At 40.5% G+C, this 11,487-nt stretch overlaps 1 non-coding gene across 1 annotated transcript; it reads left to right on the plus strand.

Annotated features, from left to right (window-relative positions):
- The first annotated feature begins 2,115 nt into the window (after nt 1–2,115).
- On the plus strand, nt 2,116–2,190 carry Trnat-ugu (transfer RNA threonine (anticodon UGU)). Its single transcript has one exon. It is a non-coding gene; the product is annotated as a tRNA-Thr (tRNA).
- Nucleotides 2,191–11,487: the final 9,297 nt, after the last annotated feature.

Consider the following 11,487-nt stretch of genomic DNA (forward strand, 5'->3'; position numbering starts at 1 on the left):
CGCTAATACAGTATTTAGAATTATGGGACTTTTATGCGCCACAACAGTAAACCGCACTTATACTCGCTAGGAGTCCCTCTTGTGATACTTTTAGGTTTGATCTGTCTGTTACGAAACTTGTTTTCATAGAAGGACTATTTCTTCTTTCTCACCTTGGAGGGACAGCGACAAGTTCACCGGCTTTTGCTAAGAGGTGTCTTTCTCCTCATACAGCGTCTTGCTTTTTAGTTTCTCATGAAGTACTCCTACGTCGAAGTTCTAGAACATTCGAGATGACACTCTCCGGAACCTAATTTCCGATCACTCCAGCAGACCTTCTCTTCCTGCAGCTGCTCCTCGTCGCCTTGCTTGACAACGGTCAGACAAAGCTACCGCTCACCTTCCCAAGTTCTGGTGCATCATGATGTGGAATCCTCCAATAAACTTCCAATTTCCAACAGCTTATTTACGATTTGTTCTACAGCAAGTCATCCTTTTTCTTAACTTAAAAGACTACGCAATATTACGTTCGGAAATGAGGGTGGAAAGGAAAATATATTGTCATAGCCATGCCTCTACCTCTTTATTAAAAGCCGAATAAGAATTTCCAGCCTGGGACGAATACAGATGGTTCGGTTTTCAGTAATGATGAAGCAATATGTAAAAGATAGGCTCAACACTTCGATGAACTGCTGGATGAATCCAGAGATTTATTACCCTCTATAAACGCAGAGGATTCAGAAACAGAGGACCCAGCAGCAACTGCTGAGGAAGTGGAGGGAGCAATCAAGAACCTGAAGAATGATAAAATCCCCTGAATGGATCTTAATACAAACAGAATTAGTAAAAAATACAGGAAAGGAATTTATTAAACATTTTCATAAGTTCTCAAGTTACATTTGGATAGATTAATGAAATGGAGGTATTATTTTAATCTACAGGAAAGGCAATATCGTGATGTGTCCTAATTATAAGGGGATTTACCTGTTTCTGACTGCGTATACAGTATTCTCCAGTATCCTCTTTAAAAGGCTTCCATCTTGTGTTAAAAATGCTGTTGGCTATTATTAGTATGTTTCATCGAGGAAGATCTTCTGCTGATGCGATTTTTCATGATGTGGTAAATACTGTAAAAATCTGAAGAATTTGGGCTTGATACACATCATCGCTTTGTAGACTTCAGATCAGCCTATAATAGTATTAATAGAAAGGGTTCTATGCATATAGCAATGGAAGAAGTTGAGATTCCAAAAAAAATTTTGCTGTAATGAAAGCTACTTTGGAAAATTTTCAGAGTCTAACAAAGATACAGATTATGCTGTAAGTGGTGTAACAGTGAAAATATATTAAGATTAGTTATCCTACCTTCCATTTGATGTAGTCTTGGTTAAGTTGTAAGAGATGTAGCCATCAGTACAAGGGGGACTATCCCGTACAAGTCAGTTCGGGTGCTTATGTATAAGACGTTGAAATAATTCCTAGAACATCAGGATCAATGAAAGATGACACTACAATACCTGAAACAGTTCCTATATTCATAGTGCCATGTCGTGCATGGTTTCACTTACCTTGGAACCCTGAATGACCAGTATTTATAAAACGTTGACAGCGAGAGCAGATACTTCTTTGTATTAATCTCTGCAAAAAGAAGTGCATTCTACTGGTTTCCATCACGCTAAAACAATGGGATTTCAGTGTTTCATGACACTGCAAATCTACGATTAATCACACTACGTAAAAGTAACATTGTCGTATTAAACTTTGGTAAGGAATCCATGTGCATAAATGAAATATTTCTAGATAATACTGTGCCTGACTAAAAAAAGTGAAGAACCTAGAAAACTTGATCGGATGTCAATGTAACTTCGCACACGTACACACCATCAGAAAGTATGTCCGAAAGAACAGATACCATCTTCATACAGTTAAGGCTAACCGGCCATTTACCTTCTTCTTCTGTGCTGCATGCACACGCATTGCCCGAACTCTTACAGGACTCGGTAAGATTGTCTACCGCGAGTAACGAGTGTAGTTGGCAGGGGCACTACGAATGTAATGTGTGGACATTAAGTTGGGAATGTGAACCTCACAAGAAGCGTTCAAGGGATAAATCCCTGCAGTCGCTCTATCCTCTGTGCCCTCGGTGGCTCAGATGGATAGAGCGTCTGCCATGTAAGCAGGAGATCCCGGGTTCGAGTCCCGGTCGGTGCACACATTTGCAACTGTCCCCATTGATGTATATCAACGCCTGTCGACAGCTTAGGGTCTCGATTTAATTATCATTTCATCTGAATAATTAGAGCCACAATTCTGTATGATACGTAGATCGATAACCAGAGAACATTAGTGTTCTCCACGATTAGTATTGTTACCACGTCTGGTAGGGTAGATAAGGAGCATGGTCAGTGTCTGATGTTGAGTGACCACGTCGAGAACAAAGAGATGCCGCATACTCGTGCGTGACAGCACAATCAGCACCTGACAGGGTTCGAAGGAGGTCTTATTCGCCGGCTGGTTGGATCGTGCAACATCCAGGTTTGCGGGTCATTCACTCGTGAACGTGGCCCGATTTTAGACTGCACGGAAACGTCAGAGTAAGCATACTCGTTGTCACGCTTCAGTCGACCACGTCTGACCTCCACAAGGGAGGATCACGGCATTGTCTACCAAGCACATCAGACATCGCAACTACTTTGGATCGGTGCATACCATCCGCGAAAAAGTAGTTCTCAGTACGACATTCAGCGTCACCCCACACCAATAGCAGTGAAACGTCCCCTTTGGAAAATTAGTGAATTATTGTGCTGATAAACCCCTTACGTTATTTGATTTTCAAACAGCTGCGCAAAACTCTCTTTACTTATTCTGTACCTACAGATTGGAAAATTGCGCAGGTCTCACCAGTGTTTAAGAAGGGTAGTAGGAGTAATCCATCGAACTACAGACCTATATCACTGACGTCGGTTTACAGTAGGGTTTTGGAGCATATACTGCATTCAAACATTATGAATCACCTCGAAGGAAACGAGCTATTGCTACGTAATCAGCATGGTTTCAGAAAACATCGTTCTCGTGCAACGCAGCTGGCTCTTTATTCGCACGACGTAATGGCCGCTATCGGCAGGGGATCCCAAGTTGATTCCGTATTTCTAGATTTCCGGAAAGCTTTTGACACCGTTCTTCACAAGCGACTTCTAATCAAGCTGCGGGCCTATGGGGTATCGTCTCAGTTGTGCGACTTGATTAGTGATTTCCTGCCAGGAAGGTCGCAGTTCGTAGTAATAGACGGAAAATCATTGAGTAAAACTGAAGTGATATCAGGTGTTCCCCAGGGAAGCGTCCTGGGACCTCTGCTGTTCGTGATCTATATAAATGACCTGGGTGACAATCTGAGCAGATGATGCTGTAATTTACCGTCTAGTAAGGTCATCCGAAGACCAGTATCAGTTGCAAAGCGATTTAGAAAGATTGCTGTATGGTGTGGCAGGTGGCAGTTGTCGCTAAATAATGAAAAGTGTGAGGTGATCCACATGAGTTCCAAAAGAAATCCGTTGGAATTCGATTCTCGATAAATAGTACAATTCTCAAGGCTGTCAATTCAACTAAGTACCTGGGTGTTAAAATTACGAACGACTGCAGTTGGAAAGACCACATAGATAATATTGTGGGGAAGGCGAGCCAAAGGTTGCGTTTCATTGGCAGGACGCAGAAGATGCAACAAGTCCACTAAAGAGACAGCTTACACTACACTTGTTCGTCCTCTGTTAGAATATTGCTGCGCGGTGTGGGATCCTTACCAAGTGGGATTGACGGAGGACATCGAAAGGGTGCAAAAAAGGGCAGCTCGTTTTGTATTATCACGTAGTAGGGGAGAGAGTGTGGCAGATATGATACGCGAGTTGGGATGGAAGTCATTAAAGCAAAGACGTTTTTCGTCGCGGCGAGATCTATTTACGAAACATCAATCACCAACTTTCTCTTCCGAATGCGAAAATATTTTGTTGAGCCCAACTTACGTAGGTAGAGGAATAATCATCAAAATAAAATAAGAGAAATCAGAGCTCGAACAGAAAGGTTTAGGTGTTCGCTTTTCCCGCGCGCTGTTCGGGAGTGGAATGGAAGAGAGATATTATGATTGTGGTTCGATGAACCCTCTGCCAAGCACTTAAATGTGAATTGAAGAGTAATCATGTAGATGTAGATGTAGATGTAGAGGTCATCACTAAACTGACACAGAATATTTTTAGCGCAACGCAATCTGACTTTCAATAGTCCCTACTAAGGAATGGGCCTGGCTAACAATAACCTATACCTTTCATGAATCACTTACCTCACAAAAATCTTCGTTACTCGAACTACTGCAATACAGCGAGCGCCAATACTGCCAGCTAAATAAAAGATTCTAACTACGAAAGGCACTAACTGCTGATAGGCATAGTTAACAAATGAAAGATTTTGATAGAGAACAAACAATGTATTTACCTTAATAGTGTTCAAAAGTCATTATATATATATATATATATATATATATATATATATATATATATATATCGGTTCATGACATCCAGTCTTACAAATTACTGTCTCTGATGGACATAGGTCCAGATCATCCGCTCTCAAAATACCGCCATCCCACTCCGCACATCCACCACTGCTGGTGGCTCACCTCCGACTGCGCAACGCTATGCGCTGTTCACATCCAACTGCCCAACACTACAAAGCGAATATTCTAACAATGCTAACCAGCCACAGACTGCACACAGCACAGTCAGTGATTATCAAACAGAGCGCTACGTGGCGTTACCAACATAAAAAACCGAAACAGCCTACTTACAGCAGGAGACTAGCAGCTTAGGCCGATGCTAACAAGACAACGCAAACAGTTACTTTTCGAGTGGAGCTATGACCGTAAAGCATGGCCTACTGGTGAATATTGTCGCATTGTCTTTAAGGGGGGTAGGACGTCAAACGGGCCGACTTGGAGCAGGAGAGGCATCTAAGGACATTTTAATTTCCAGTGTCTATACTTTTACAAATAAATTCATAAAACTTTGTCAGAATCACCAGAAAGGATTCAGGATTCACACCCATTGCAGTGGAAGTTCGAAAACATAACAGAATAAATTTTTTTACGTGCGAAATTTCATCATTTTTTTCACTTACTAATGGCTGCATTTGTTGCTATAGGTACACTTTTCTTCATAAGTTAGAGAGATTCTTCGATGAATTTTGCACAGCATACAAACCATACTTACAGGTGTAAGAAACTCTAGAATTTATTTAATTTGTGAAAAAACGAATGAGCTGTTATATTTTAAACTTCATGTTTGGAAAAAACACAAATTTTCTATTTAATTAACTCAATTTTTACCACAGTTTTTAATAGATTTGTAAAATTCTAGAGTTTCATACACCTTTTGGTATGTTTTGTATGCTGTGCAAAATTCATCGAAGAATCTCCCTTACTTATGAAGAAAAGTGTACCTATAGCAACAAATGCTGCCATTAGTAAGTGAAAAAAATGATGAAATTTCACATCTAAAAAAAATTATTTTGTTATGTTTTCGAACTTCCACTGCTGTGAGTGTAAATTCTGAATCCTTCCTGGTCATGCTGACAAAATTTTATGAATTTATTTGTAAAAGTATAGACAGGGAAATTAAAATGTCCTATGATGCCTCTCCTGCTCCATGTCGGCCCGTTTGAGTTCCTACCCCCATTAACAGTTAAACGTGGTTTTGCATTACCTCGTATGAACATCGTCGGTGAGTATGGCGGTGAGCTAGAAAGCGGTCCAAATTCTTTCATTGATTTGGACAGGCAGAGCGATGTTACTCATGGCGTCTAGGTATGGGCACCCATAGCGGACAACTTCAGGTGACGGCTGGTAGTAATTCAGGGGACTCTGAGGGAACAGTGGTACGTCTCCGACATCCTGTTCTCTCATGTGTTACACCTCATGTGGCAATACCGTAGTCCTGTTTTTCAAAAGGGTAATGCCCGTCCAAACATGGATCTCGTCCCTGTGAACTGTATGAATGATGTTGAGGTACCCCCATGGTCAGCAAGATCCTCAGGTCTGTGTCTGATGGGAAGTCAACTGCGTCCCTATCCCAGTATTCAGAATATCAAGGAGGAGGAGAGGGAGAGAATACAACGACCTCGTGATACCCTTCTCTACCAAATCAGTGCATGTACCCAGGTGCAGAGGAGGTGCAACGTCATGCTGATACCTGGACTAATGCCGTAAAGTGCTTTGTAAATTTGACTCGAATTTGTAGTAACTGAAATAACACAACAGTCAGTCCGTGAGGTGTTTCGTTTGCTCCCACCCTTCCGTGTGCATTAGTTTTTTTGGCGGTCTGTGTCATAAAGATATCTCTGTTTCATTTGCTTTGCCTAACACACCTTTATGAAATCAGAATTACATTTGATTCCTGATTTCTATTTAAATAAATAGGATGTATGTAATTGAACTCCAAAATAGTATACAATGTTTTTCGAAATAACATCATTTCAAAGTTATTAGAGAAATGTTGAACAATTTACAGTTTTAAGAATACACAGTTAATAAAACACAGTTTTATTTGAACATAGTTCTTCAAAATTTATTGCATATGACAAAGGAAATAATAACTCTATAGAATCTAAAGGCTTAAATAAATGTTAAACAATGAAATTTATAACCAGTATTATTAATGCCATTAACAGTTATTATTTAGATGATGATGAAGAAGCAGTTGAAAAAGTAGAAACAGACACTAAATATTAATTGCAAAGGTGAAGAGGTTCGATATTTCTAAAAGTATCTTCTTCAGAAGGAGTGGGCCTTGTTACACCACGTGATGGTACATTAGATGTGATGAAACTGTGATACAAGAAGGCCAACTCCTTCTGAAGAAGACATTTTTAGAAATATCGATACCTAGGTCAAGGGCCAATAAACGTTTTGTTTTGCAACTGGTTGGCTGATTTCTCGGCCTCTTCGGCCTCTTCAGATTTTCAGAGTTGCTGTTTCGCAGCCACGTTTAAGATTTTGAATTGTAAAGGTTATTTTCCACTACAAATTATTAAAAAAGAACAGAATGATATTAGCAATAGAGACTTAAATCCTTCAGTTTACAGAGAAATATCTTAAAATTAAACGCACTAAAACCAAAATAAGGAAGGAAAAAGGCGAAATATAATATTTCAGATACATAAAAAGTAACAGAAACTTACTAAATAAATACATAATTAATGTAGTTCCATACATAATTGGTGACTTATCCTCCTACAGTGTATTAAAAAATATTCGTATATAAATCTCTTAAAGATGTATGATGTTTGTCTTTCAATGCACAACTGTGGTAATAATTATCAAAAACTGCACCATTGTCATCTTTGCAGATTTTAGTTTCTGCATTTTTATCTCCTCTGTATTAGAGAAAAGAATTATTTAATTTTATGTTTGTACAATTGTGTCCAAGTCAAATTTTATTTAATTAAATGTCATTAAAATGCTGTACAGAGGTAAAAATTAAGATTTTATGATATCTGTAAGAAGTAACGAATTTTAACTAAATATTACCTAAAAATATGTAAATCTCTTCATGAATGAATTTGTCACAAGAATTCATACGATAAAATGATAATTACCAGGTTACTTTTTTAATATTCCATAGTTCTGTTAAGTATTAAACGTTTGTTTTTTTGCAGCTGATTTTTTCGTTAAGAAAGTTGGTCCTCCCCAAGTTTGCTAAAGATATCTTGTACCATCATTTTTATATACTGTTCCATAATACATAATTTTAGATTCAAATATATATATATATATATATATATATATATATATATATATATATATATATAAAGGCTATCTTAAGGAAGAGTTAATTGCTTGTTGATATCAGATATTTGTCCTTTCGAAATGCACCAAGGGGGCAGCCGAACTCGACATCTACTGAACAAGGCAATGACAGTTTACAACGTCCAACGCCCTCTGCTCATAGTAAATGTGGAGTTTAAACCTTGGCACACAGACTGATGTCAATGTATGGCACCACCTCTCCTCTACTTGCAGAATGGTGACGAGAAACGGTATCTTTATGCGAAAATAAGGAATGGCTGAACCTAAACGAAGCAGCAACTCCCCGTTCAAAGACCTACACACATCCACAAAAGATGATGTTACGCATCTGGTGTAACAGTGGTGGTGCGATGTACTACGAATTGCTTCCCCGAGGTGTAAACATCGCTGCTGACGTTCATTGTCAACAACAATGCTACCCCACGATAATGCCCGTTCGCATTCTGCTAGACTGACGAAAAACACTATATAGGAGTTAGGTTGGGATGTCATTTCGCCCCCACCTTATTCATTTGACCTTGCATCCTCAGATTTTCACCTTTCCCGCTTTCTATAGAACAACCTTCAAGGAACTTCCTTTCCGCATGAAAGTGCACTCCGAACGTGGCTCGATGAGTTCTTCGTCTCAAAACAACATGATTTCTGCAGTCCCGGAATCGAAAAGTTACCCCAGTGTTGGCAGACTGTTGCCAATAGTGAAGGAGAATATATTATTAATGACTGAAGTCTCTGTTATATATACATATAGCTGTTGTGTTTATTAAACTTACGGAAAAACGCTACGGGCCTATGAGCCAACAATTTCCATCTGACCTCCATGTTTCTCATTAGGCACATATAATCAAATCTCTGAACGAAACGAACACAGAACAGCGGTCCGCCATTAACAACATTCCCTGTTTAACTCAGCTGCCCTTTCCGGAAATACGTTCCACAATTCATTCCACCACACAGCGCACGTAATCTGCTATCTTTTTTTCGCGTGCTTCCTGATGTATCATTTTGCGAGAAAGAGAACGGCAGATAGTCCGCTGAATCGCTGCTATTACAGCACGGAGATACGGGCGTATTTGCGAGTTCTCGCTAACGCCGGGTAAAAATGTACCCGAGAGCTAGGACGGAACGAGACTCATACAAACAGCTTTTATGTCCGCGCTATTCATGGCACAGCGTTCCACACCGAATAGCCACGAGATAGCAGCGAGGCGATATCACATGCACTGTTCTACTGCGTGCATTTCACGTGATCGCACCGTCATAGTGTCAGCACATGCCCTGTGGACTCGCAGCATTTCCCTGAGTGGCTCACTTAAGTTTATAGGGTAATTTTGCTTCCACTCTGGCAGAGTTCTAACCTCCCGCGGTGAACGTGCGATTGTATTTCTACGCTGCTCCCAGAATATCGATGAATCTGCTACTCTCGCCTTCTATCTTCGTACCCTAAAACGGCAGACAATGTGTTCTTAACCAACAGCACCGTCCTCCGTGCAGATACAGAGAGTAAAACAAGTGGTGAAAGCCGGTGACAAAAGGTTGTTTGTCGGCTATGATGCGAGCTGTAAAATACACTCACTGCCTAGGTTGTTTCGTGCGATCATTCACGTGACTGACAATATCGTAATGGCGAAACTCATGAAAAATACAAGTGTTACCAATCCAAAATCTATGTTGCACCTTCTAAAGTGATGTCAAAGGCCTTGATGGTGTGGTTAGACTGGTTCCCGTCGCATCACTGAAAGTAAGCGCTGTCTGGCTTGGCTAACACTTGGATAGGTGACCGTCCGGGTGTATCGAGCGCTGTTAGAAAGAGTGGTGCCCCCAACCCTTGTGAGGCCAATTGAGGAGCTACTTGAACTGAGAAGTCACGAAAACTGACCACAGCTAGGAGAGCATTGTGCTGATCACATGCCATCCTGTGTCGCCTATCTTCTGAGGATGACACGGCGGTCGGTCGGTTCCATTGAACCTTCCGAGGCCTGTTCGAAGGGAGTATCTAAAAGTGATCCATCATGAGTCTCCAACAGAATTACTCACAAAGGAACATCCCCATCGCACCCTCCTCAGATTTAGTTATAAGTTGGCACAATGGATAGGCCTTGAAAAACTGAACACAGATCAATCGAGAAAACAGGAAGAAGTTGTGTGGAACTATGAAAAAATAAGCAAAATATACAAACTGGGTCGTCCATGCGTAACATAGGCAATATTAAGGGCAATGTGAGGTGAGGAGCGCCGTGGTCCCATGGTTAGCGTGAACAGCTGCGGAATGGGAGGTCCTTGGTTCAGATCTGCCCTCCACTGAAAATTTTGCTTTCTTTATTTTCGCAAAGTTATGATCTGTCCGTTCGTTCATTGACGTCTCTGTTCACTATAATAAGTTTAGTGTCTGTGTTTTGCGACCGCACCGCAAAACCGTGTGATTAGTTGACGAAAGGACGTGCCCCTCCAATGGGAACCGAAAACATTTGATCGCAAGGTCATAGGTCAACCGATTCCTCCACAGGAAAACACGTCTGATATTTTGTATACGACACTGGTGACAGCATGTGCGTCACATGACAGGAATATGTTGTCGACCTACCTAACTAGTACACTTGGCGAATGGGTGAAAAGTTTCTTCTACCTTGCCCGATTTAGGTTTTCTTGTGGATGTAATAATCACTCCAAAAAAAGTGATGAAAACATAAGAGTTTTTCACATAAACTGAAAATAAAAAGTTAAAATTTTCGGTCGAGGGAAGATTTGAACCAAGGACCTCTGTTCACGCTAACCACGGGACCATGGAGCTCCTAGCCTTACAGTCCTCTTAATATTGCCTATCTTACGCATGGACGACCCAGTTTGTATATTTTGCTTATTTTTTCATAGTTCCACACAATTTCTTCCTGTTTTCTCGATCGATCTGTGTTCAGTTTTTCAAGGCCTATCCACTGTGCCAACTTATAACTAAATCTGAGAGGGGTGCGATGGGGATGTTCCCTTGTCAGAATAGTTCCACAGAAGTTTTGAGTAAATCAAAAGCAGCTCTGGGTTGTGTGGAGGTTCCAGAACCAGGGAAGCCAAACTAGACTAAGAGTAGCAGTCGACACGGCAGCTACCAAGGACTGACAAAAAAAATGCATACAGCAAAATTACAGCTTATTCTGAACAGTTGTAGGTATCAAAAGCGTGTATGTACGTGAAAGTCGGATAAAAAGAGAAAAAATTAGAAAGAATCCATCTGTAGGTTACGAAAATGAAGTTCAATGGAAAATGACGCATAGTCAAAATTATTTAGCACCAGTTCCACGAATCAGAGTCTGCCGTGGATGTTGGCCACCAATATGTGACATGATCTTACCTGGTACCTACACAGATCGCACAGTGATGTGAAATGCTTTGTCTGAGGACCTACTTTACGTCAACTACTTCAGTCATACTTCTAAAATATATACAGATTCGATGCATTCCTACAATCGGTTTATGCACCAAATATAGAAATAAGGCTCCCTACCCTATAGGTACAGGAAGGTATGGGGCGTTGCTACAACTTCTGTCACCACATTCGCAACTGTGCTACACATGCTTATGAGTATATTTTGCATATTACTATCCATGGGCATGAGTGGTATAGGGAATGAATACCGTGTCAGTAAATTTATTTGTGCTTAACCATTACG

This window comes from Schistocerca cancellata, chromosome 3, assembly GCF_023864275.1.
Source record: "Schistocerca cancellata isolate TAMUIC-IGC-003103 chromosome 3, iqSchCanc2.1, whole genome shotgun sequence".
NCBI classification, from domain to species: domain Eukaryota; kingdom Metazoa; phylum Arthropoda; class Insecta; order Orthoptera; family Acrididae; genus Schistocerca; species Schistocerca cancellata.